Source organism: Tenrec ecaudatus, chromosome 2 (assembly GCF_050624435.1).
Source record: "Tenrec ecaudatus isolate mTenEca1 chromosome 2, mTenEca1.hap1, whole genome shotgun sequence".
NCBI lineage: Eukaryota > Metazoa > Chordata > Mammalia > Afrosoricida > Tenrecidae > Tenrec > Tenrec ecaudatus.
This window is the reverse complement of record NC_134531.1, coordinates 4,933,142-4,958,103: the sequence shown is the minus strand read 5'-3', so window position 1 is coordinate 4,958,103 and position 24,962 is coordinate 4,933,142. Positions and strand designations below refer to the sequence as shown.

General features: G+C 43.1%; 1 pseudogene; it reads left to right on the top strand.

The window, feature by feature from the left end:
• Positions 1-7,665: 7,665 nt before the first annotated feature.
• LOC142439412 (large ribosomal subunit protein P1 pseudogene) lies at positions 7,666-8,848 on the top strand (annotated as a pseudogene).
• Positions 8,849-24,962: the final 16,114 nt, after the last annotated feature.

The window sequence follows — 24,962 nt, the reverse complement described above, 5'->3', positions numbered from 1 at the left end:
ATATAAAATCTTCCAGAACATAGAAAAAGATGGAAAACTCCCAAACTCTTTCTATGAAGCTAGTATAACTTTGATACCTAAACCAGGCAAAGATGCCATAAGAATCGAGAATTATAGACCAATATCCCTAATGAACATGGTTGCAAAAATCCTTAACAAAATACTGGCCAATAGAATACAAAAGCATATTAAAAAATAATTAATCACGACCAAGTGCAATTCATACCAGGGATGCAGGGATGGTTCGACATATGAAAGACCATCAGTATTAGTCACCGCATTGGCAGGAAAAATGATAAGAACCACATGATAATCTAAATAGATGCGGAAAAAAAATTCGACAACATCCAACATACATTCCTGTTTAAGACATGTAAGAAGATAGGAATAGCAAAAAATTCCTCAATATTATACAAGCCATATATGAAAAAAAACAACATTAATGTGGTAGTTAACAGAGAAAAGACGAAAATAATTCCTCTGAAAAAGGGGACCATACAAGGATGTCCCTTGTCCCCACTCCTATTTAACATAGTACTGGAGGTCCTAGCTAACAACTTAAGACAAAGGAAAGATATTAAAGGTATTCAGCTGGGGAGGGAAGAGGTGAAATTATCATTATTCACAGACGATATGAATCTATATGTTAAAGATCCCTTAAACTCCACAAGTGGAGTGTTGGAAGTCACAGAGGAATATGGCAGAGTGGCAGGATATAAAATCAACCAATAGAAGTCTATTGGAGTGCTCTATACATCAGAAAAGTCTACAGAAGAGTTGATTAAAGAGGTAGTACCCTTTACAATTGCCAAGCAGAAATGGAAATACCTAGGAATATACCTGACAAAAAAAATGAAAGATTTGTATGAGGAAAATTATAAAATACTACTTTAATAAATCAAGAGTGACCTCAACAAATGGAAGGATATCCCATGCTCATGGATTGGCAGACTGAATATAGTAAAGATTATCAGTTCTGCCCAAGGCACTATATAGGTTCAATGCTATCCTGATACAAATACCATCATCCTTCTTCAAATAATTGGAAAAACAGATTACCAACTTCATATGGAGAGGGAAGAAGCCCAGAATTAGTAGAGAACTCCTCAAGAAGAAGGACAAAGTGGGAGGGCTTGCTCTACCTTTTTTTCAGCACGTAATATATATATATATATATATATATATATATATATATATATATATATATATGAGAGAACAGAAAGGTAAGGGGCACAGGGAAAAAGCAACTGTATACAAACACTCCAGGGGTAAGGTCCAGGTAGTACAGCAGGGGCCAGACCAAATCCAGGGGTATATATGGTAGAAAGAGGAAAGAAAAAAAAAAGATGTGTGGTGGGGGAATAGGGCACTGACCCACCCAAGGGGAGGGTATTGTTTGTGTCTCCACAGGGAAAGAGGGACCAGATATAAAGCCAGTGCCAGATGAATGCAGTGTGCCGGCAAGGAGTGGGGAGTCAGTGGAGGGGCCTGAGGGCTTGGCTCCCATACCAGCTACGTGGACAACTACCCCTCTCCCCAGAAGAATTTACTTGAGTGGACAGCACTGAAGCTTCAGCTAGGGGAAAAGGGTATGTTTAATCAGAGCAAATGGGAGCAAATGAAGAGGGAGGAAGAGAGAATGGAGCACAACCTGGCACATCAGGCCTGGAGGACGATATCCCTGCTCTGAACAGCCAATGGACAGAGTGGACAATATGGCTGATCCCACTATGAGACACACCATCCCTTGATGGCCCAGGACCCTAAGGGGGACAATACTGGAGACTCAGGGTTGTAACTGGCCCAGACTGACCCTGTGACACTGAGGCAAACCACTAAAAGCGTGTGGCAGAGCAACCATGGGAGCAGAGCAGGGAGCACCCGAGGCAGTACAAAGGACAGACTCTGGGGCCAACGCATGGTACCTCATTGGACATGACTGAAGGACACGCCTAGAGATCAAAGATCAGACCTTGATCTATTTACAGGTTTTTCTTTCTTTAAAATTTTTTTCTTTAATTAATTTATTCTTTTATGGGTAATTGTTTTCCTCTTTTGATGTCATTGCTGTGTTCTCACTCATCGTCTATCTTGCTATGACTTGATTTTTGGTGCATATTATTATCTCTACACATCTTTCTAGATAAGATAGACTGGATGAATAGTCTGGAGGAGAAAACAACGGGACCAATGGTTACAGGGGTACATGGGAGAGTGGGAGGAGGGGGCAAGGAGTTGGTGCTGACCAACCCAGGGACAGGGGAGCAATAAGTGATCCAAAATCAGTAGCAAGGAGGGTGTGAGTGGCCAGGTAGGGATTCAGCAAGGGCAAGGTAACCAAGAGAAATTATTGAAATTCAAATGAAGGCTGAGCATGATAGTGGGACAAGAGGAAAGTAAAAGGAGATAGAGGAAAGAACTAGGTGACAAAGGGTATTTGTAGAGGTCTAAAGACTGTAATGTACATGTGTAAATATATTTATATGAGTGTAGGGGAACAGATCTATCTGCATATATTTATAGGTTTAGTACAAAGGCAGCAGATGGACAGTGGGCCTCCACTCAAGCACTTACTCAATGCAAGAACATGTTGTTCTATTAAATTGGCATTTGAGGATGCACACATTTCCAACACGATTTTTGAAGACAAATGTGTGTATAAGCAAATGTGGTGAAGAAAGTTGACGGTACCCAGCTATCAAAAGATATAGTGTCTGGGGTGTTGAAGGCTTGAAGATAAACAAGCAGCCATCTAGCTAAGAAGCATCAAAGCCCCCATGGAAAAAGCACACCAGCCTGTCTGACCACAAGGTGCAGAAGGGACCAGGTATCAGACATCAAAGAACGAAAAATCATATCGATGGGTGCCCACATTCCTGATACAATCAAGGAAGACAACGTGTGCATAAGCACATGTGGTGAAGGCTATCAAAAGATATAGCATCTGGGGTCTTAAAGGCTTGAAGAGAAACAAGTGGCCATCTAGTTCAGAAGTAACAAAGCCCACATGGAGGAAGCACACCAGCCTGTGTGCCCACGAGCTGTCAAAGGGATCAGGTATCAAGCATCAAGGAACAAAAAATCATATCATTGAAAGTGTGGGTGAGTGCAGAGTGGAGACTCAAAGCCCATTGGTAGCCAACTGGACACTCCTTACTGCAGGGTTGTGCGGAGGAGATGAGCCAGTCAGGGTGCAGAGTAGCAACGATGAAACATATAACTTTTCTCTAGTTCTTAAATGCCCCCCCCCACTTTCATTATCCTGATTTTACCTTAAAAATCTGGCTAGACCAGAAGATGTACATAGGTACAGATAGCAACTGGAAACACAGGGAATCCAGGACAGATGACTCCTTCAGGACCAGTGGTGAAAGTGGCGATGCCTGGAGGGTGGAGAAAATGTGGGGTAGAAAGGGGGAACCAATTACAAGAATCTAGGTATAGCCTCCTCCCTGAGGGATGGACAGCAGAGAAGAAGATTGGGGGAGACACCTGACAGTGTAACATATGGCATAATAATAATTTATTAATGATGAAGGGTTCATGAGGTAGGAGGAGTGAGGAGGGAGGAGGAAAATGAGCAGCAGATATTAAGGGCTCAAGTAGAAGGCAAATGTTTTGAGAATGATGATGGCAACAAATGTACATATATTCTTGACACAATGCATATATGTATGGATTGTGATAAGAATTTTATGAACCCCCAATAAAATGATTTATAAAAAAGAAGAAAGAGAGAGAGAGACAGAGACAGAGAATCTCAAAACACTTCAGAGAATGAGTACCACCCCCTATAGATGTGTTTCTAGTACAAGGACCATAAATATACCCGCTGACCATACACATGTGCCAGAAATGGCAAAAACACACAACTGTCAGCAAAGCTTACTGAAGGTCTCCAATAATTCAAGTGTAAATCATGTTTGATGGTCAAAGTTGAGAATGGTGGCCAGGAAACAGCTCACACGACAAGACTTCCTTTCAGTGACCGAAACCCCTGTTCTTCTCTCTTATCTGATCAGACTCTTAAGTGGGCAATGGACAAAGAGAAACAGATCCTCTTTTTCTCTCTTCTCAATTCACACTGAAGGTAAGCTGGTCATGAGCAAGTCTCAGAGCAATTTGCCTGACTTAATTTTGCTTTTAGTGCTCAGTGCCAAGAATACCTAGAAAATTATCTGCTAATTATCTAGCATTTTCTGTGTTGGTTCATGCCTTCAAGAACAGCTCATCTAATTACGAGTCCCTTTGCTATGTCTCTAAAGAGTGGATTTAACAGAGAATTCCTCCAAAAAGGTTTGCACTAAAGACTGGTAATTATGGGCTTTGGCTTCTTTGGAGGTTGTTTTCTCAGGTACCAACAACAAGGGTCCCTGAAAGGAGGCCTGTGCAGCGGGGAAGTTGTAAGCACTCATTAGGATTTGACCGGTTTCAATCCTTTCTCCTACTAAGCAATTAGCAAACCAGGTGCTAACTCATCCTTCCCTCTCCTCTGGAGAACCCCAACTCTTTTGACCTCTTCTGAAAAGCTCGTGGAATCTCCTGCGGGCTAGACATAGTGTCATCGGAAAAAGCTCTGTAACCCTGTGCTTTCTGGAGCATGTACAGTTTAGTTGAGGAAAATAGCTTTTCTTTTTTACAGTAAGTTGGCACTCTACTGAGAACTTGGGGAAGTGCAAACATACCAGAGGGCTGTCTGTGGGGGGATGAAATGCAAAGATCACATAGTTTTTCCAACAAATGTTTTGAGGCCCCCTCATTTAAGGAAGGAAGAGTAGGTCCATCTAGAACTGAATGTGTGTCTGCGTGTGCAATGTAGTTGATATGAGCAAACGAACACAAGGACGTTTGGTGGTGTAGTGGTTGCTAACTGCAAGGTCCATAGTTCAAAACCACCAGCTGCTCTTTGAGAAAAACATATGGGGTTTTCTACTCCAATAAAGAGTAACAGTTTTGGAAAGTTCTACCTTGTCCTATAGTGTCGCCACAAGTTGGAATCAATGCAAAAGCATTGAGTTTGGTGTTTCTTTGAGGTGGAAATTCATCTCAACTCTCCTAATGTTCTAAAAAGTCCTGAGGGTCCTTCCCGTTAGGACGTCCACTGTTGCTGAGTCCGTTCTGACTCTTAGCAACCCTTTCTCCTTAGGGTTTCTGAGTCTGTGAATGTCACAGCAGTAGACGGCATCTTCTGTCTCACCAGCTGCAGCCAGCGGGATTGAAGTACAGACCTTACAGTTATCAGTTTAAGGAGAAGAGATGCCTCCAATATTTTATTTTACTTGTGTTCATTTGAAAGCAATTACAAACCCAGAGTGTGATTTAAGGAGATGAAATAAAATTGAAATGGACTAGGAGTCTTCAGTGACAAACAAGTTCATCTCAAACCAACAAAAATAAAAAGTTACAAACCCAGAGGGAGGAACTTACTTAAAATAACTTTCCATCCTAAAACATTTGCAAGTAATGACACTGATTGGATAGCGCAGCATATCCATTCATTCACTAAAACAAAATACAGACAACAATAAAAACTGGAAAGCATTTAAAATAGGTCCAAGGTAGAAAAATGATGAGGTGTTCAACTTTCACCTAACAACATCTGCACTAGTCCACTTTCCATTACTTTCCAGTGTTCAGAGAGGAATTACCAGAGGCCCTGAAAATAGATTGGGGTTTTCACTATCATCCATAACTTTTGCAAATGGGATTTAAGCTCTAATATCATTCCTTCCTCTGGTCTCAGGTTTTATTATCAATAACCCTTCGATCACACGGGCTGGTCTGCTTCTTCTGGCTGGACTTGACAGCCCTTCACTCAGATGACTGTTTTAAGACAAGCACTTACAACTCCATATGCTGTTCTTTCTCATCTGGCTTCTTCACAGTGTGCTGACTTTTCCTATTCATCTAGTAGTTAGGATTTCGTGTGCTCTCTCTCCTCCACCGTATTTATATTCTTTTAAAAAAGTTTTATTGCCATTTCATCCACATGTCATACAATTGAACAATTCAGTCATTTCAAGAAGACTGGTGCAATTCTCACAATGATCAATTCTAGAACTTTTCTTGAATACCTCATTGTTATTCATGCAATTTACAAATAACATGGCAAAAAATAGACACAACAAAATATTCTCCAATTCAGCTACTTCTACAGGTATCATTCACTGTCATTGAGTATATTCTTCATGTTGTACAGCCATTATTGATCTCCTTTTCCAAATTATTCTGCCACCATGAAAGTAAATACAGTTCCCCCTATACTATTTTGACACCAAGCCACGTCAGCCAGCACTCTACTCCTCAGCTGGGTTCCGTCATTCATGGAAATGGCCGAACAGAATTCCCAGCAATGTTTACCATAAGGGGGGTTATTAGGAATGACAATAGTGAAACCTTGTAAGGATACCCTCTTTTGCACACAATACCTTGTCTCAGCCATGCTAACAGATGTGTCTCTTGGTCCTCAACCTCTCAGCCACATGATCTTTTTGCCTTTGTTGTGTCCCATTGGTTGGGAAGCCTGTCACTTGAAATGCTCACTTCTTACTAAAAATGCCACACCCCTGCCTGCTGTCATCAGGTCCTTCCCAATGTGTGGTGACACCGTGTGCATCAGAAGCTGACTCCCTGGGGGCCTCTGGGGGCTCCAATAGCTCGTTTCTCAGAAGCAGATCACCAGGCCATTGGCCCTCAATATTTTGCTTAGCATCCTAGCTGCCGAGCATCTTAACCATTGACATCACCAGAGGCCCTGACACTGTCCCACCTCTGATTGAGGAAGCCCCGGCTGAGATATTGCCACTCTTTAATCCTCAGTCCTGCTTCAGTCTCTAGTGGGTGTTTCTCAACAAAAAGATCCAAGGTATATTCAAGCTACAAGGGTAGCTTCAAGAAGAAAGAGTTATTTCATCTGCCCTCGTATTAGGTTTCTTTCTCACCTGTGTTGAGGACGCCCCTGCTGTCTGATCTATTATGCTTGACAGAATACAGCTTTAGCCTCTGATTTATCTTGCCTTAATGACGACAGGGCTTGATACTAAATTTTCTGCCAACCTTGTGGCCCTGATTTACTTTGTATTCTCATTTATGAAATCCATATCATCTCACGGGAGCCCCGGTGCAGTAGGAGTTTCACATCTACTAGGTCAGAAGTTCAAAGCCTCCAGCTGATCCTTTAATGATAGATGGGACTTTTGACTCCTGTAATCAGTTATAGTCTCAGAAACGCATAGGGGCAGTTCTACGCTGTCCTATAGGGTTTCTCTGAGTCAGTGAGTTTTATTTTTAAAAACTCTTGTCATAACTTTATACTCAATATTTCCCTTTACTTTTATTTAAATTTTTTTCTCTTAGAAAAGGAGTGTGATTTTTCTTTTTAAAAAATCCGTCTGAGAGTTACTATTAGTTGCTTTTTAAGTTTAAACATTTTAAAACTCTTTCAAAGACTCCAATGTTTTATCTTGTTTACTATTTAATAGCTTCTTTATTTTTTCTCCTTCTGCACTTTTTGATGCCAAGATACACTTTTATATACTGTTTAGAAGATTCATAGTTTCATTTTTCAAGAAGTTATACCTACTCGAAGCAAACTTGATGGCACCTAATATTCCTAACTTAATAGGCCAAATGTATACTCATTGTTTCCAGTAAGTGATTTAAAACATGACCTTAAATGTTATTGACAACTACCGGAACCAGGATTCCTTAGACAAAGGTCAGTTCATAATGTGCACAAGAAAAAATCAAGATGCTCTTGATCAGTGACACCTGTCGTAGGGCATCAGCATTCAGTCAAATGTCTCACAGGGTGAGTTTTGGGGAATCCCTAAGCATCAGCAAAGAGTGACCACTATAGTGAAATTCAAGCTGTTGAACAAACACTGTTTCATTAATGCATAGAAATAAGGGGAGAGTCCAACAAAAGTCTTGTGTCCCATTTCAGGTATGTACCATGTTCAGTCAGCACAGGTCACAGGAGCAAAACATTGGAAACAGCCCAAATGCCCATCACTAGAAGAAAGGAACTGGAGAACATGATGCTGAGTGAAATTAGCCAATCACAAATCCTATGCAAATCCTATGCAAAATCACAGTTATAAGGTGAGGGTGGGAGGGGGATGGACAAACCAAGATAAAGACTTTCATCCCAGCAGGGATAGACTTTGGAGTTTGCCCAAGAGAAGGAAGCTGGGGAGGACAGGTGCAGGGAGAGGGTTGACAGGTGTTAGACCAAGTCAGAGGGGAAAGACAAGGGTAGGATGGTGGGCCACAAGAAGGAGAAGAGAAATCAAGGAGTTGAACATGTTCAATACAAAAGTGATGTTACTAAACATACACTCCCAACTCTCTTCCCTCTGCTGCCGCTAAGGTGCTTGCTTCTTCTGAGGAAGCTAAGGCCTCATTGGGGTGAGCCCCTCACTTCATCTGGCGACCACCGTGCCTGGCAGCCGCCAGCCCAACACTCCTGCACCTTGACCTCAGGCTCTCCGACCTTGCCTGCATCTATTCAGCCCTCATCCTGCAGGACCACGAGGTGACCATAAGGGAGGACAAGATATCTGAAATCAACGTGGAGCCCTTGTGACCGAGCCTGTTCCCCAAGTCCCTGGCCAAGGTCAACATCTGGAGCCTCATCTGTAATGTAGTAGCTGGTGCCCATGCCCCAACTGCTGGTGCCGCACTAGCTGGAGGACCTGCACCCTCCACTGCTGCTACCGCAGTAGAGGAGAAGAAAGTGGAAACCAAGAAAGAAGAGTTTGAAGAATCTGATGATGACATGGGCTTGGGTCTTTTTGACAAAACCCTTTTTTGTATAACACGTTCAATAAAACAAACCGAACTCTGAAAAAAACCAAACCAAATCATAAACTCCCACCTAATTTACAATTAAAAATTGGTTCAAATAAAGACTACGTGCCACACAGAGTATCTGGAGGGGCTTCTATAAGAAGTCAAGAAAACTCATATGCAATATAAATTTATTAAAAGGTACCCAGAATATCTGAAAATGCAAATACCTAATTTTTAAAAATTGCTGCCATCCAATCAACTGTGACTCTGCGTGACCCTACAGGACAGGGTAGAACTACCCATGTAAGTTTCTGAGACTCCAACTCTTTATGGAAGCAGAGAGTCTCATCTATCTCCCAGGGAGCTGCTAGGGGTTTCAAACTGATGATTTGATTATATTATCAATATTGTTGTATGATATTAAAAATTTTGGTGATCAATCCATGTGAAAATCATTTTAGTATTTAGCAATTCCAAAATTATCATTTCATTAAATTCTCTAGAAATTCTCCGGTCCGCAAGCTCCTTGTTGTAGTTCGATAATTGGGTCTCCCTGTGTGGTTAGAAATTCACCGAAAGATGCCGTCATTTGCCAAGACCGACGCAGTTTGCTGTAAAAGAATTGACTGTGTTTGTTGAATATTCCTGGATTTCTAGAGTAAAAGGAACTGTGTGTGTGTGTATGTGCGTGTGTGTTATTTCTGACTTCAGGAGACTACAGCCACAAACCCATGGCAGTGAATGACACCATGAGCCAGCAAGGTGGCCTTCCCACAGCACGGCGACCTGTGTTTCTTATTCATTTTCCTGGGCTCTCTAGTTATGGTCCTGTCGTCAGAAGCCTTCACATTTTGTAGGTGAAGGCAGTTGATATTCGGTGGAATAATGGATGTGACATTAATAGCATTAAATGTCATAACTCTTGACAAGCTGATGCAAATAAGTCCCTCACTAAGGAAGCCAGGACTGGGGGGGGGGGGGATATCTTCGAATAGATCTTTAAAGTGTATTCAGCATTCAAAAAGCTTCCAGCCACGATGGAGGCTGGGAATCCATACAGTTTCGGTGACCTCAGCTCCAGTGCAGCAGGTATAGATCAGTCATCTGCTAGAGGTACAGCCAGGTTCAGGTCTGGTCTACAGAAGTGAAGATGTTTAGAACCATTTAGTTCTGCCTTTTCATTTTTACTTTGCTTTCCTTGCCACTTAATCTTTTCTTTGTCTCTTCAAGGCTAGCATGATGGATGGGCCGGAGGAAGAGGCAACACTCTATCCACCTCTTCTTCTCCCTCAGAAACTGAACGAGGTGTTTGCAGACTGAACTGCGGGCAGGTCCTAGCATCCCTCCGTGTCGTAGCGGTTTCAGCAGACCCTCTGACAAGCCTTCCAGCTCTCTCATCTCCCTTGCCTCATCGGGGGCTACAGCATGCACAAAAGAAGCACAGTATTTTGAAGGATTGGAGGACACAACACAACTCGATGTTCTGTAAAAGAAAGGCAGAGCAAAGGGCTACATGTCAGGCACACGCGAGCCAACTGGACAAGACTGATGCGTACATAGGAGACCAGCAGATGGGTGGGGCCCTGGCCCTGAGAGGTAAAATAGGGAAGTATGGCACTTGACAAGGATTTCCTGCCACTACAGGGGCCCCTGGCAGGAAGGACCTTCACCTGGGCTCCGAGAACCTTTAAAGTAGAAGTCAGTGTGACAGAGGAGATCCTGGGACACCGCTCCTGCATCTACCTCTAGCGGCCGAGGAGAAAATCTGAATCAGTCGCCACACTGGCTTCTTAATTGAGGCCGGGCTTCAGGAGTCTCAACCAAGGGCCTTGTGAGAGTTGACACCTGTATTCCCCACCTTCTTTCCAGAATCACGGGAATCCTAGGCATTTGAATTTCACGGGTTCCTGGAGGACTCTCATAGAGCCTCGTCACTTCTTTTTCAGGATGAGGAGCCAGGAATCCTGAGCGGCTTTGTGGTGACCCCAAAACCACACCACCACTGTGGCGGGCTTCCCCCTGGGTGTGAGCCTTTCCTGCTCCCATGTATCTCCACAATGCTGTGCGTACCAATGCATCTCGGCTACCGACACATTTGAAATACTTTTCTAAACCAAATCTTTCTTTCTTGTTTCTGATTGAGTTGAGTTAATTGGGCTACTAATTACAATGCTGGCTGTTCAAACCCACCAGCTGCTCTTCAGGACCAAGGGGAGGCTGTGTGGACAGTCTCAGAACCCTAAATACAGTGGGTCTGGGTTGAAATATACTCTAGGACATTGGGTTGGGTTAGGTTTGATAAATGTGTCTGCAGAATGCTAAACCAACAAAACCAAATGCACTGCTCTTGAGTTGAGTTCAACTCATCGGAACCCTGACCCCAGGTATTTTTAGTGGGTTACATGGAAGGTAAGAAGTTCAAACCCATCAGGCACTCTGAGAGAAAAATGAGGCTTTTTATTCCTGTAAAAAGTTACAGTCTCAGAAACCCAAAGGGGCAGTTCTACTATATCCTACAGAGTCACCATGAGTCAAATTTGACTCCATAGCAGTGAGCTTTTATTTTATTTCATTTTGTTGTTTATAGAAATTCTATAGAATGAGTAGAACTGCCCTGTAAGTTTCCAAGGCTGTAATTTTTTGCATAAACTAATAGCCAAATGCATTAGCCACTGAGACACCAGGGATCCTTATTAGAGACCCAAGATGGTAAACATGATGAAAGTGTTCAGCAGCTAACAGGGGAGTTGGAGGTTCTGGTCTACCTGACAGGCACATTTCAGGAAATGCCTAGCAAGCTACTTCTGAAACATGAAACACTGATGATGCTTGAGAACATAGTCCGACACGTAAGCACGTGGAGTTTCCGGAGGCTGGGATCAAAGGGAGAGTATCTGGATTTTATGCAGCTAGTGAGTTTCATCTTGCTTGGGTCCACTGCCAACAGTTCATGGGAAGCAGCAGTCAAGAGATCAGAGGACCCAGTATATTCAGTAAATCTGTCACCCAAGTCCTCTTTAAAGTTTTGAAAAGCAAAGAGTTTGCTTTGAGGACTGAGGTGTGCCTTCCACAAACTATGATATTTTCAATCACCTCATATGCATCTGTCTGAAAGTTGGACATTGAATATGGAAGACTGAAGAAGAACCATGCGGTTTGAATTGTGGCGCTGGAGACGAATATTGAAAGGCCATGGACTGCCAAACAATTCTGTCTTGGAAGAAGTACAGCCAAGTCAAGGATGACCAGAGTGTCTCTCATGCATTTTGGACATGTCAGGAGAGACCAGCAGGCCCTGCAAAAGGACATGCTTCCTAATGCGATGAGGTGGTAGAAAAGAGGACAATAACAAGATGGACTGACCCAGCAGCTGCAGCAATGCGCTCAAACATAAGAATAATGTGAGGCAACAGCAGGACTGGCAGTCTTTCTCCTCTTGTTCATGGTGTCACTGTAATGCAGAACCCGCCGGTGGCACCTCACAGCAGGAGCTGTAAGTGAGGAAGTCCAAACGGAGGCATGGTGTTTGATGGGCTCACGTCACCATGTCCTCCACTAGTATCAGAAAGCACAGTTTCTTTCCCCTCAGAAGTGCGAGACACAAAACATGCTATACACAGATATTCCTTGGGCAGTATCACACAACATACTTTAAAGGATATTAACGCATTTCATAAACAACTCGGAACTGAAGGCCTCATCATGTCGACTTCTCCTCAAACTGTGTTCATCTGCGTAAGATGATATGCATGCTTCACTTTTACTAAAGACAGGGTCAGGAAGGAAGGACAAAGGGAAAACGTCTCATTGGCGTGGCGGAATGCCATCGGCAAATGGGTGATAGCAAGCGTTACTTGTTGGCTTATCGCAGCTGTGCAGTGTCCCCTCCTGACAGCCCCATGCCACACAGAATAAATGTTGACCTGTCCAGTGGCAACCCCACAACAGATGGCAGGTTTCACTGTTGTGATCTACAGGTTTTTATTAATTGATTTGTCAAGAGCTGGTAGACCTCTCTTCCTATCCTGACTTAGTCTGGGACTCCTCTGACACCCACCCAACGTGCAAGCAGCGTGCAGGGCTCGGCTGGAAAAGGGTCGGGGATGCACATAGGGCCCATTGGATGGGAATGGGAATGGGGCTCCCACAAGGGGAGTGAAAATGTTGCCAATGAATCATCCCCAATGCCTCTGTCAATGCTCCTGAGGGCAGTGTTTATTCCAAAAAACATGAAGGGTAGCACTGATCAAGGTAATTAAGGAATCCAAAGATCTTCTAATTGCTGTGAACCTCATAAACAAGGCACCCAAATGGCAGTGGACGGGATTCTAGTAAGCGCTTGGCTCCATGGGAAGGTTGTTTCCTCTGCTTGATCTGGACTCACAACTGAAGCACGAACAGGTTGCTTTAATTGTTGTTAGGTGACATCAAGTAGGCGCTAATTCCTAGTGACCTGGTCTGTGTACAACAAAATGAAATGTTTCCCAGGCCTAGACCACCCGCACAATTTTCCAGGCTTTGAGCCCATTGTTGCAGTTGCCATATGAATCCATCTTGTTCAGAGCCTTCCTCTTTTTCGCCGCCTCTCTACCTTACCAAACATGATGTCCTTCTTCAGGGACTTCTCTCTCTTTACAATGTGTCCAGAGTATGTAAGAAGCTTGCCATCTTTGCCTCTAAGTAGCAATCTGGCCATACTTCCAAGACAGATCTGTTTATCCTTTTAGGAGGCCATGGTATTTTCAACATTCTTCCCCAGCACCACAGTTCAAATGCATTGATGCTTATTCAGTCTTCTTTATTCAACATCAAACTTTCACATGCTTATGAGGCAATGGAAAATACCACGGCTGAAGTCAGTACTCAAAGCATCGTTCTTGCTTTGCATTACTCCGAGGGGGTCTGTGCAGCAGATTTCTTTAATGTAGCTCTCCTTCTGAGCTCTTGACTGCTGCTTCCATGAGCGCGGCCTGTGGATCCATGCTAGACGAAATCCTTGACGACTTCAAGCTTTTCTCCATTGATCATGATGTTGCCTCTTGCTCCAGTGGTGAGGACGTTGGTCTTCTTGACACTGAGTTGCAATCCACACTGAAGGCTGCAGTCAGTCCGTGATCTTCATCAGCAAGTGCTTCAACTCCTCCTCATTTTCAGCAGGCATGGCTATGTCATCTGCATATGACGGAGTGTTAATAAAACTTCCTCCAGTCCTGACGCCACGTTATCTTCCATATAATCCAACTCCTCTGATAATTTGCTCAGCAAACAGGGTGAATAATATGGTAACAGGATATAACCTTCTTTCACACCTTACCTGATGTTAAGCCATGCAGCCTTCCCTTTTCCATTTGCACAACTGCCTCTTGACTCACGTACAAGTCCTGCAAAAGCACAAGGAAGTGCTCTGGAATTTCCATTCTTCTCAAGGTTCTCCATAGTTTTGTTTTCTTAATGATCCATGCATATATACCATACCAGCATATAAAAATAACTGAAAGAATAAATAAATGGGAAGGACAATTCTCTTCTTAGAGGTGAAATTCCCAATGAGTCAATATAGAAAGAAAGAGGGAATTCGAAATTAAATCATGAGAATCATAATAGCAATTGTGACAGTTTAACATTCTCTACTGAATGCTGCAGTTAATGGGTGAACATTTATAGAGCAGATCATCAGTTTTACCTTCAACAATCCAAACAATCTTGTTTCATCCCTTCCCTGGTGATCCCCTCAGGGTACCGTCCCTTATCCCATTCCCACCTTGTGTTTTTTTGTCTCTGACACTACTTTTCTTCCAGCCTTCTAATGTAGTGCTTGGGTGAGCGCTACTCTTTTGATCTGAAATGGATGGATATTCTAAGGTGTGAATATTAATTACACCAGTGTTACTGTTCCCCTTAGAGGTCCGTCTATTGTTTGCTGAAAACTGAGTACATGGAAGTGGATTCGGTTCCAGACCTGATGGATGACTAAGGACTATGACCTTGGGGTTCCACTATTTGCTAGCTGATCAGTCAGCCTGGTATCCTTTGTGAGTTTGGATTTTGTTCCACAATGTTGTTTTTTTTTCCTTTTCTATTCAGGATCCAGTGTTAGTCACCCTATCTACAAAATGTGTTAGTGGTGGCTGGGCACCATCTACTTCTTCCAGTCTCAGCATTGCGGAGATCAGTGTTTGGGTGAGCTATTTGTTCATGGGACTAATTGTTTCTGTGTCTTTTGGTTTTATCACAATTATTTCCACTGGCCAGGGAGAGAACAATGGTTGCTATCAAGAGCCTTTACAACTATTTGGTACAACTTTAAGGAGAAAATGATACTGTAGACTCAATGTATCTCTTATAAATAGTTTGTTAATAACTAATGGTTTTTATCAGAAGTCCACAATTTCTCTACTGTTTCACATTCTAAAAAGTGGGCCTTAATTTACCTCACTTTGAATGTAGGCTCTGCTTAGTGACTTATTTCTAACTGGTAGGGTGTGGGAAGGGGCAAACTGTAGCCTTTCAATGAAGAAACTAGGCAATCTTAATTGTGAACAAGTTATCAGCGTTGATATAAGGCCAGGTGGTTACATGTGTGCTATACTTTTCCAGAATCCTTGACATTGAGCTGATTATGAGGAAACATCAAATAAATGCATCTATGAGCCTGGCGATAAAACTTAAAGCATCTGATAAATCCATATTATGCAGAATATTGAACTGGTACTCATAAAAATGTCACGGCCAGGAAAGTTCAGAAAATACTAAGACCATTTCACAGGTTGAAAGGGATGAAGGAGGCATCAGAAGTCAACGCACCGTGGTGTTCTGCAGTGTTGTAGACCAAAGACATTGCTGAGGAAAAACGTAGAGAAGCTCCTGTAAACCCTGCAGCATAGAGAGTCACTTTTAAACAATACTAATTAATCCGTGCTGACCATAGTAACCTTGGGTATGTGAGATTTCAACAAAAGAGGAAACTGGGTCCAAACCACAAAGGATACCCCTGGTACCATCTTTGAAATTCTTTCACAATAAAAAAAAATCAACATTGCAAGTTACTCCTATCTTCCAAATGAAATAGCCAGTTTTACGTGACAGAAAACATTACCCTAAAACACCTCTGTGAAAAATAAATTTAGATTTTAGAGTTTCCTTTAAACTCCTTCCATATAAGAAACATTTTATTATTTGGTGGCATTTTAAGGGACCCTGATGAGGCAGCATTTATGACTGGGGCTGCTAATGCAAAGTCGGCTGTTCAAAACCACCCATTGATGTGTGGAAGAAAGATGAGGCAGACTGGCAAAGTGTAACTGTCTTGGAAGCTCTGGAAGGCAGTTGTACCCTCTCCTATAGGGCTGCCATGAGGAGGATTTGACTCTTAGGCAGTGGGTTTGTTTGGATTTGGTGTAATTTTAAAGCTTTCTTTTCATTCTCAAGTTGAAAGTGAATTAGTTTAATTATTACCTTTCTAGTCATTCATTCCTCAACGCTTCACCTTATCATTCCTCAAGCCAATGATTAATCCACATTGCTGTTGTTCAAGAGGTTGGAAGTTTGAGTCTACCCAGAGGGACTTTGGAACCAGCTTGGGGAGAGTCAGCATGGATAACTAACTCCCTACAGCACAGGCCTACTCTGCTGCACACGGGGCCTTGAGTCAGACTTGACAGCTACCGAGTCTGTGCACATTCCATTGACAATGGTTGGAATGTCCTCTTCCTGGAATTGGGCAGATCTGTTGGTAAGAGAAACAATTTGAAGAAAGGTATTCATGGCAACATGGCTAGAGTGTCACAGAGTGAAGCGTAGGAGGCACAGATTCAAAGGGAAGCAAAGTCCTACTCTGGGGAGGGTGGGGATGAAAAGAATCATAAGAGCGGCGATCCAGGGCCTCATAGGGTTTTGTGCGGCCTTCTGGAGCCATCATTGGAAACTGTTCAGTTCTTTCCCATCCCCATTTCTCCCATTAGCCTTAGCTACTTCACATTCAAGAGCACATTTCAGATTCCTCCAGTGGCCCACCTTGTCTTTTCTTTCGCGTTCTTCCTGCATGATGACGTCCTTGGTGTCATCCCCCTACTTTTCTCATCTTCTACCATGAGTGTTCCATGTCTCACATCTAGTCTTGAAGTGGCCTCTGAAATCGAGTGCCAATACTGAAGCTGTCACTGTGGCTCTCGTGGACTTCTTTCCAACAGTTTCACCCTCGAGATGCATTTACAAGTGGACAATTGACTGTCTATGTCCACGGTGATTCCTGAATTTGTTCTGATGATATTGGGTGTCTCTGTCATCTCTTGCCAAAGACTCACTTGCCTGCATGAGCTTCCTGTACATAGTTGCTGTTTGTGTTTTTGAAAAAATATATCTGTAATTAAAAAGTAATTGGTCTCGCAAACCTGTGTTATATGATCTCTGTCAAAATTGCTGCCATCAGGCCTGAGCCTTCATTGCTTATAACTTTCACGTTTTAATCACCATGAATTATCACTGCATACTTAGTCAATTTCAGATTTCAGAGGCTGGTAAACATTACAATTTCTTCCATTTCTCTATTGGTTGTTGGTGCATCGATCTGAATAATATTCATATGAACTGGTTCTCTTCATAGGGTGAGGAGATGATCTTGTCGTTGGCAGTGGTTGTGCTTCAGGAGAGATGCTGAGATGTTCTTTTGGACAATGAATGTGATGGCATGACTCTAATTTATAATCCCCTGCATATTAAACCATATGATATCAAAATGGCCAACACCACTTATTCCAGGTAATTCTCAGACTGTGTATCTTCACCCATTATACTTCTGTTTTGAGAAATTATCAATTGATTCATACTGGTACATGCTATCTGCTGATTATTCATGGGTGTTTTTGTCATGCTTTTTGAATCATGGAGCAGCAGCAAGGGAAGGTTCCACAATGTCACTGCTTCAAAGCTATTAGGGTAGACTGGCTTTGAGGAGGCACCTCTTCCCACTTCACATGGTAAGGGCCCTTCATCCTGAGGGGTTCACTTTCTGACACACCAGACAAGGTTCTACTCCATTCATAAGCTTTTTACTGTCATTTTTCTTTGCAGCAATAGAGCATCAGTTTCTGTGTTATAGTAACCATCTAACAACCGGAAGGTATTCTGAAATCTATAGACACATGACAGGTGACCCTGACCGTATTTGAAATACTAGTGGCCTAGTGACCAACATCAAAGCAACATGTAGTCAGTCAAATCCCCCTAGTAAGTCGACTGAGCAGATGAGTGATGGGTCTGAGGAACAACAATAGCTAAGGCCCTAAAAATAGAGTGATGCTTAAAGGAATTTCAACTTGGTGATGACTAATTATACAGGAGAGAATGCTGATAAGGCAAAAAGGCAAGTTACACTGAGTTCCTCCCCAAAATACTGCACTGTGAACCCGCCCATAGACTCCTCAGGAGAGAGAGGCAGTCAGTCTACTTCCAAGTGGCCCAGGATGCTGCCCCATATGACTGTTCCCACAATCTCAAATACAAAGGAGGCGTCCATCTAGTCCATGCCAGATTTCAGCTAACCTGGGCTACGGCAGATTTCAGATGATGACATAAAACTATGCGTAGGCAGTCAAATGCCCCATAACATACACTTTGGGAATGTCTGATTGTGTCTATGTCCATGGTCCCATAAGGTTACAGTAGAATTCGGAAATACCAATTGGAGAATAGACCAGAAGGACCACAAATACTTCCTATGTGCCACTCATGGACCTCAGGCCTCATTGATACTAAGTTATTGCACTTCTAGGTGTACCTATCTAGTACCTATCTAACTTATAAGACATGTGACTTGATAGCCATCCTAAATTCCTGCTGCTGGCTTATCGACATATTATACTTTCTATCTAATTCCTTTATGGTATAACAGTGTCGGTTTTAACCTGCAGGCAGCAGCAACCCACCTCATGTGTGTCTCCTGAGTAGTGCACCAACATCTCACTGCTTAATTTTCTTTCAAAAGCCATGAAGTGCATCATGGCTCCCCAACACAGCCCACCAGAGGTAGTGACGGCAGCAGCTGGAGCGAAAGGTGTGTTGATTAGGAAGGGAAACACAAGGTTTTTAGACAACAGCAAGGCTGTCTAATATCAGTGAGTGTCTTTGCTCACCAGTTAGGCGTGTCACACTCAAAACTCACAATGGTCCTCAAAAGCAAAGACAGAAAACAAAAGTCTCCAAGTTGCTAAACAACCGGACCCACTGAAAGCTACAAAACTAACAAAAAATGGAAGGGGGACCCTACCAGGTATGGAGAAAGTACCAATGGCATGGATTGAGGACCAAATTGGAAAGTGAACCCCTCTCAGGACTTTTGTAATGATTGCTGATAAAGCACAGAGCTTTTTTTGAAATGTTTATAAAAGCACTGTGAAAAGGTATCCACGCAGCATCCAAATCACGTAAGATCCAATTTCACAGGAGGTTGGGTAGGCGGTAAGCTGTGCATGGCCGTGTGTGCCAAAGAGAGGGTGTGAGGTGGACATAAATGAAATCTAAGCTTAAAAAAGAATATGGATGGATGCATTGATGAGACATATACAAAGTAAACTGAATTACAGAATGAAGAAAGCAAATTGGTGTTGCTGGGTGCCATCCAGAGGGTTCCAACTCATAGCGACTCTACGCACAGGCGAAAGGGGCACGGCCCAGGCCTGCATGGTCGTCACACTCACAGTGGCCCCTGTGCCTGAGCCACTGTTACAGCCACAGGGTCAACCCACCTTGTCGAGAGCCTTCTGTCTTCTGCTGACCCTCTGCTTTACCAAGCATGATATCCTTTTCCAGAGCATGGCCTCTCTTGTTAACATATCCAAAGTATGTCAGCTGAAGCCTCACCAACTTTGCTTCTAAGGAGCATTCTGACTGTCCTTCTTCCAAAACAAATTTGTTTGTCCTTTAAGCAGTTGGTGGTACTTTGAATATTCTTGCCAGTGCCACAATTCAAGTGCATGGATTCTTCTTCAGCCATCCTTATTCAATGTCCAAGTTTCCCATCGATATGGATGGAAAATATCCTGTCTTAGGTCAGGAGCACCTTAGTCCTCAAAGTAACATGCTTGCATTTCAATATTCTGTAGAGGTTTTGTGCAGCGCATCTAATGCAATATGTCATTATTGACTACGGGGATATTGATCATTGCAGAAAGTTCAAGAACATAACTGACTTCCTCTAATTTCTACTGCCTTCTCTTATCTTAATGAATATCCAAGAGAAAATGAAGGGCCTCTAGTTTTACTAACCGCCACCATGTGGCTTCAATGAGAGCTCTTCAGTCTTCTTTTAAAGCATACTAATAATGACGATAAAGCTATTTAAAGTCTTAAGCCAAACCTAACTTCCAGAATTAGTTGGTAAGATTCTAGTTAAAGGAAGGAAGAAGGAGAAACCCTTGAAAAGGTGTCCCGAACATCACACTGAGGGTTCTTTGTCAACTTCAGCCAGTTCCTTTGCTGTAGAACCCATTTATCAATGGTACTATTGCTTATAAAAGTACTAGGTGTCACAGGCAGCACACATGTTTAAAGTCACTGGCATGCAGAAAGACCTATTCAACAACATTCCATGTGCCCTTTCAAATATGCATGTCCACACTACAAATAAACCCATTTTTCATTTCTATGTGGTTACAGTGATAAACTGAGTTAGAATACTGACTTAGGTTAAAATGGTATAAGCTCACAACTAAATCATAGTTCTTCTTGTTGCTTTTCTAGTTGGGGTAGATCATCCAAATTAATCCTCTTTGTGCTTAGACAAATGAATGCCACGTGTGACTGACTACATGGTGAAATCAGTGGGCCACAGTTAAATTAGTCTCTGCTTATCCTTATAAACCCAACCAAGCCCTCACAGTAGACAGGCTAGGGTTTCCACCATTGCTCTAACAGAGTTTAAACAGATTGCAAAATATTAATCCTTTAGAGACTTTACCACAACCAACAAGGTTGTGGTTATTGAGACTTTCATTTTCTCCCTTCACTCCTGCTCATGTTCATCAACAATCTAATTTATGGTCACAGGAAATAGTGGACCCCCCAAACACATTGCATTCAGAACCCACCAATATGGATGACCTGTGCGGCACAGCTCACTCATTGCCATCCAAGCCATGCCCATGGACAGGGCAGCACCACTCCAGTGAGTTTCTGAGACTAACTCTTTAAGAGACTAGAAGCTTGTCTTTAGCCTGCTGAGTGGCTGGTGGCTTAGAATCACAGCCTAACCTGTACTCACTAAATCACCAGGGTTCCCAGCATGAGACCGGGTGGTCTGATGGTTAGGAGTTGGGCTGTAATCCAAAAGTCAGTAGTTTGAAATCCTCAGCCAGCAGCACTGCCTCCAGAACAGTGACCGTCTTGGAGATGCACCTGGGCAGCTCTCTCCTGTCCCATCGCCTCACTATGAGTTGACATCAACTCTATAGCAGTGAGTTTGTTTCGTTTAGATATGAAGTAGAACCTGAATGTCTATAAGCTATTCCCTCAACATTTTCCCAATAAATCTGAACAGGGGTACACACCATACATACCACATAACACCCTCACAGCCCCTGAAACACACACATCCTTCACATACACGATTCAACGATACACATACTATACACACATGTAAAGATACATGGCATACACATGAATACACACACCATACATACCAATACATATATAGATGCCACACAACACACACATGTACACACACAATCCTTCTTGCCTAAACATTGCTTTGTTCCCTGCTGCGACAAGAGGAGCAGGCCTCTTAATCCCAAATACATTGGCATTTTGACGACTTTGACTCCTAATCTATCATGTATATTTATCCCCTTGCCATCACTCCTGTAATTTTCCTAGAAGTGAGCTTAGCACCCAGGCTTTTTCGTGGAGGAAAGCAGCCTCACCGGAGTCTTGTTCCACGTGATTGGCGTGATTGCCCCTTCCAGCGATCCGGAACAGGAGTGAGCGCAGCCATCGCAGAGGGTCACATTGAAGGGAGCCAGGTGTTACCTCAGCTGCTCGATGCTGCCGCGTGGAGGGTTCAGTGCGAGAGAGCTAGCCTGCGGACATGGTGAGGATGCTATTAACAGTCAGCCCGGGGGTTCACAGGAGGATTCTGAAGAGGAAACGTTGTCCAACAGGAGGGCTGGAGGCTGGTGGGCTTGAGCTGTGCCCGGTGGCAGCAATTACCGAACGGCAGCCTAGAGCCAGCCAGGGGCACTCATCAAAGCTGCAGCCACTCACTTCCCGAAACAAGCTGTAATGTCTGTTGATCATAGAGTGCAATTCCCCAATGTCGGGAACAAAGGTGAGAATCAAAATAGAGCACCTTTTTTTTTTTTGACATAGGGAAGTGAAGCAAAGGACTCGCCTCTCCTCAAGCCCGTCTTTGTTCAAATAAACGCTCGCCTTCGCAGCCAGTTCCAGATGTCAGTCAAACCCTCGACATTAGCCCCAAACACTACAGCAGTACAGCACCCCAGTGCCAGAGCCACGGAGGAGACAAGTGACACATCAAAGGAGCGCTGCTCCAGGTGACTTCCCCGTTAGAACAGCAACTGGGCAAGTGGGAGGCAGGTGCCACAGACAGAAGCGAGGAGATTACCAACTTCCACAGCAGCGGGATTTTGGCTTGTGTGTTTGTTTTCTAATCGTAGACAACAACAACCTGCTGAAATAGTGATGAATATGGAAATAATCTAACAACTATCAGTTACTTAATAAGGAACAAGGAATAAGCTTCACTTATTTGTTCAATTCAAATCACAAGTAGGATTTTGTTAGTTTTTCTTCAATAATGTTCATAAATAAAGTTTAAATTATACACATCATGTTTCTTTTAAGAATATCCCACCACTTCTTGCACTAGTTTTTGTGATGGGGGAGGGAGATTGAGGTGGACCTTTGTACAAGTTCAATTTTGAGATCATGAGAAAGATGTAGTAAATGCAGAGACTGACTCCAGCTTTATGGTTGGTTACTTGAAAATAAATGCATATGTTGTTTTCCAGCAGCTTGTGAAACAGAGTCCCTTAGAGTTGGCATCAACACGATGGCAGTGAGTTTGTCTTTTAATTTTTCCTGAAATATAGAGGAAAATCACATATCACAACCCAAGAGTTTTCTTCCTGATGCCTTGATCCAAACTAAAAAGTGATTTACCTTTTTACATAAAAGTAAGTAAAGGGAGTACTTGAGTGAAGGTCCAATGTCCTTCTGCTACCTTCATACTAAACCTATGAATATATGCATATAGATCTATTTGCCCATCCTCATATATAAATATATTTGCATATGTACATGCTTTTATCTAGACCTCTATAAATGCCCCTTGCCTCCCAGCTCTTTCCTCTATTTCCTTTGACTTTCCTCCTGTCCCATTATCATGCTCACTCCCTTGGTTACATTACCCTTGATCATGCCCCACCAGGCCTCCCACACCCTCCTTACTACCGATTTGGATCACTTATTGTTCCCTTGTCCCTGGGTTTGTTAACACCACTACATTTCTCCTCACCTCTCCCTCTCCCATGTACCCCCGGAACTGTCAGTCCCATTATTTTCACCTCCAGATTATTCATCCAGCCTATGTTATTTAGACCTGTGGAGATAATAACATGCACAAAAACAAGACAGAGCAATACCAAGCAACCACATACAACACAAGAACAACAATAACAACAAACCAATGACAACAGAACAAAATAAAACAAGAAAGAAAAGCTTGTAGCTTGTTTGTTGGCCTTTAGGAGTGTTTTCCAGTACAATCTGTTGGAGCACCACGCCCTGGCCCCAAAGTTCACCTTCAGCATTCCCTTGGGTCCACGCTGCTCCATTCCCTTGCTGTTTTCTTGCACCCCCTTAGTGTTTTGCTTCGGTGTGGTGGGGTCAGATTGCGTGCAATTCCCACACTGTCTCTGGTGTTGTCCCCTATAGGCTATGAGTCAGTGAGGGGCGTCATGTATCATAGTGGAGCCGGCCGTGTGGTCCTCTCTGTGGACTGGCTGCTCTAATTGGGATTATCGTCCTTATTGCCTAGTAGGCCAGGATGTGCTCCACTCTCTCCTCCTCTGCTCACCTTCCTGATACAACCACTGAAGACAAAGCGAGTGAACAAGCAAATGTGGTGAAGAAAGCTGATGGTGCCCAGCTATAAAAAAAACATAGCATCTGGGGTCTTAACAGCTTGAAGATAAACAAGCGGGCATCTAACTCAGAAGCAACAAAGCCCACATGGAAGAAGCACACCAGCCTGTGCGATCACGGGGTATCCAAGGGATCAGTTATCAGGCATCATCAGAACAAAAAATCTTACCATAGTGAATAAGTTGGGGAAGTACAGAGTGGAGACCCAAAGCCCATTTGTAGGCCACTGGACACCCCCTTACAGAAGGGTCTTGGGGAGGAGACAAGACAGTTAGGGTGCGATGTAGCAATGATGAAAAATACAGCTTTCCTCTAGTTCCTAAATGCTTCCTCTCCCCCACCCAATATCATGATCCCAATCCTACTTTGCAAGTCTGGTTAGACCAGAGGATGTACACTGGTACATATAGGATCTGGAAACACAGGGAATCCAGGGTGGATGATCCCTTCAGGACCAGTGGTGTGAGTAGTGATACTGGGAGGGCAGAGGGAAGGTGGGTTTGAAAGGGGGAACCTATTTTAAGGATCTACATGTCACCTTCTCTCTGACCCTGGGGGATGGACAACAGAAAAGTGGGTAAAGGGAGACATCGGACAGGGCATGATATGAGAAATAATAATTTATAAATTATCAAGAGTTCATGAGGGAGGGGAGCGGGGAGGGAGGGCGAAAATGAGGCCCTGATGCCAGGAGCTTAAGTGGAGAGCAAATGTTTTGAGAATGATGAGGGCAATGAATGTACAAACAAATGTGCTTTACACAATTGATGTATGTATGGATTGTGGTAAGAGTTGTATGAGCCCCTAATAGTTTGATTGAAAAAAAGGTAAGGAATGGGAAGTCTGACTCTGTGACATAGTGGTTATTGAATATTATGCATATTTATTTTTCTAATAGTAAACCGTATCTTGAGAGGAGGACATTGATTTGGTTAAAGTAGAGGGGCAGCAGCACATAAAGCAAGATCTTCAACAAAACGGGTCACCACCATGGTGGCAACAACAGCTCAACC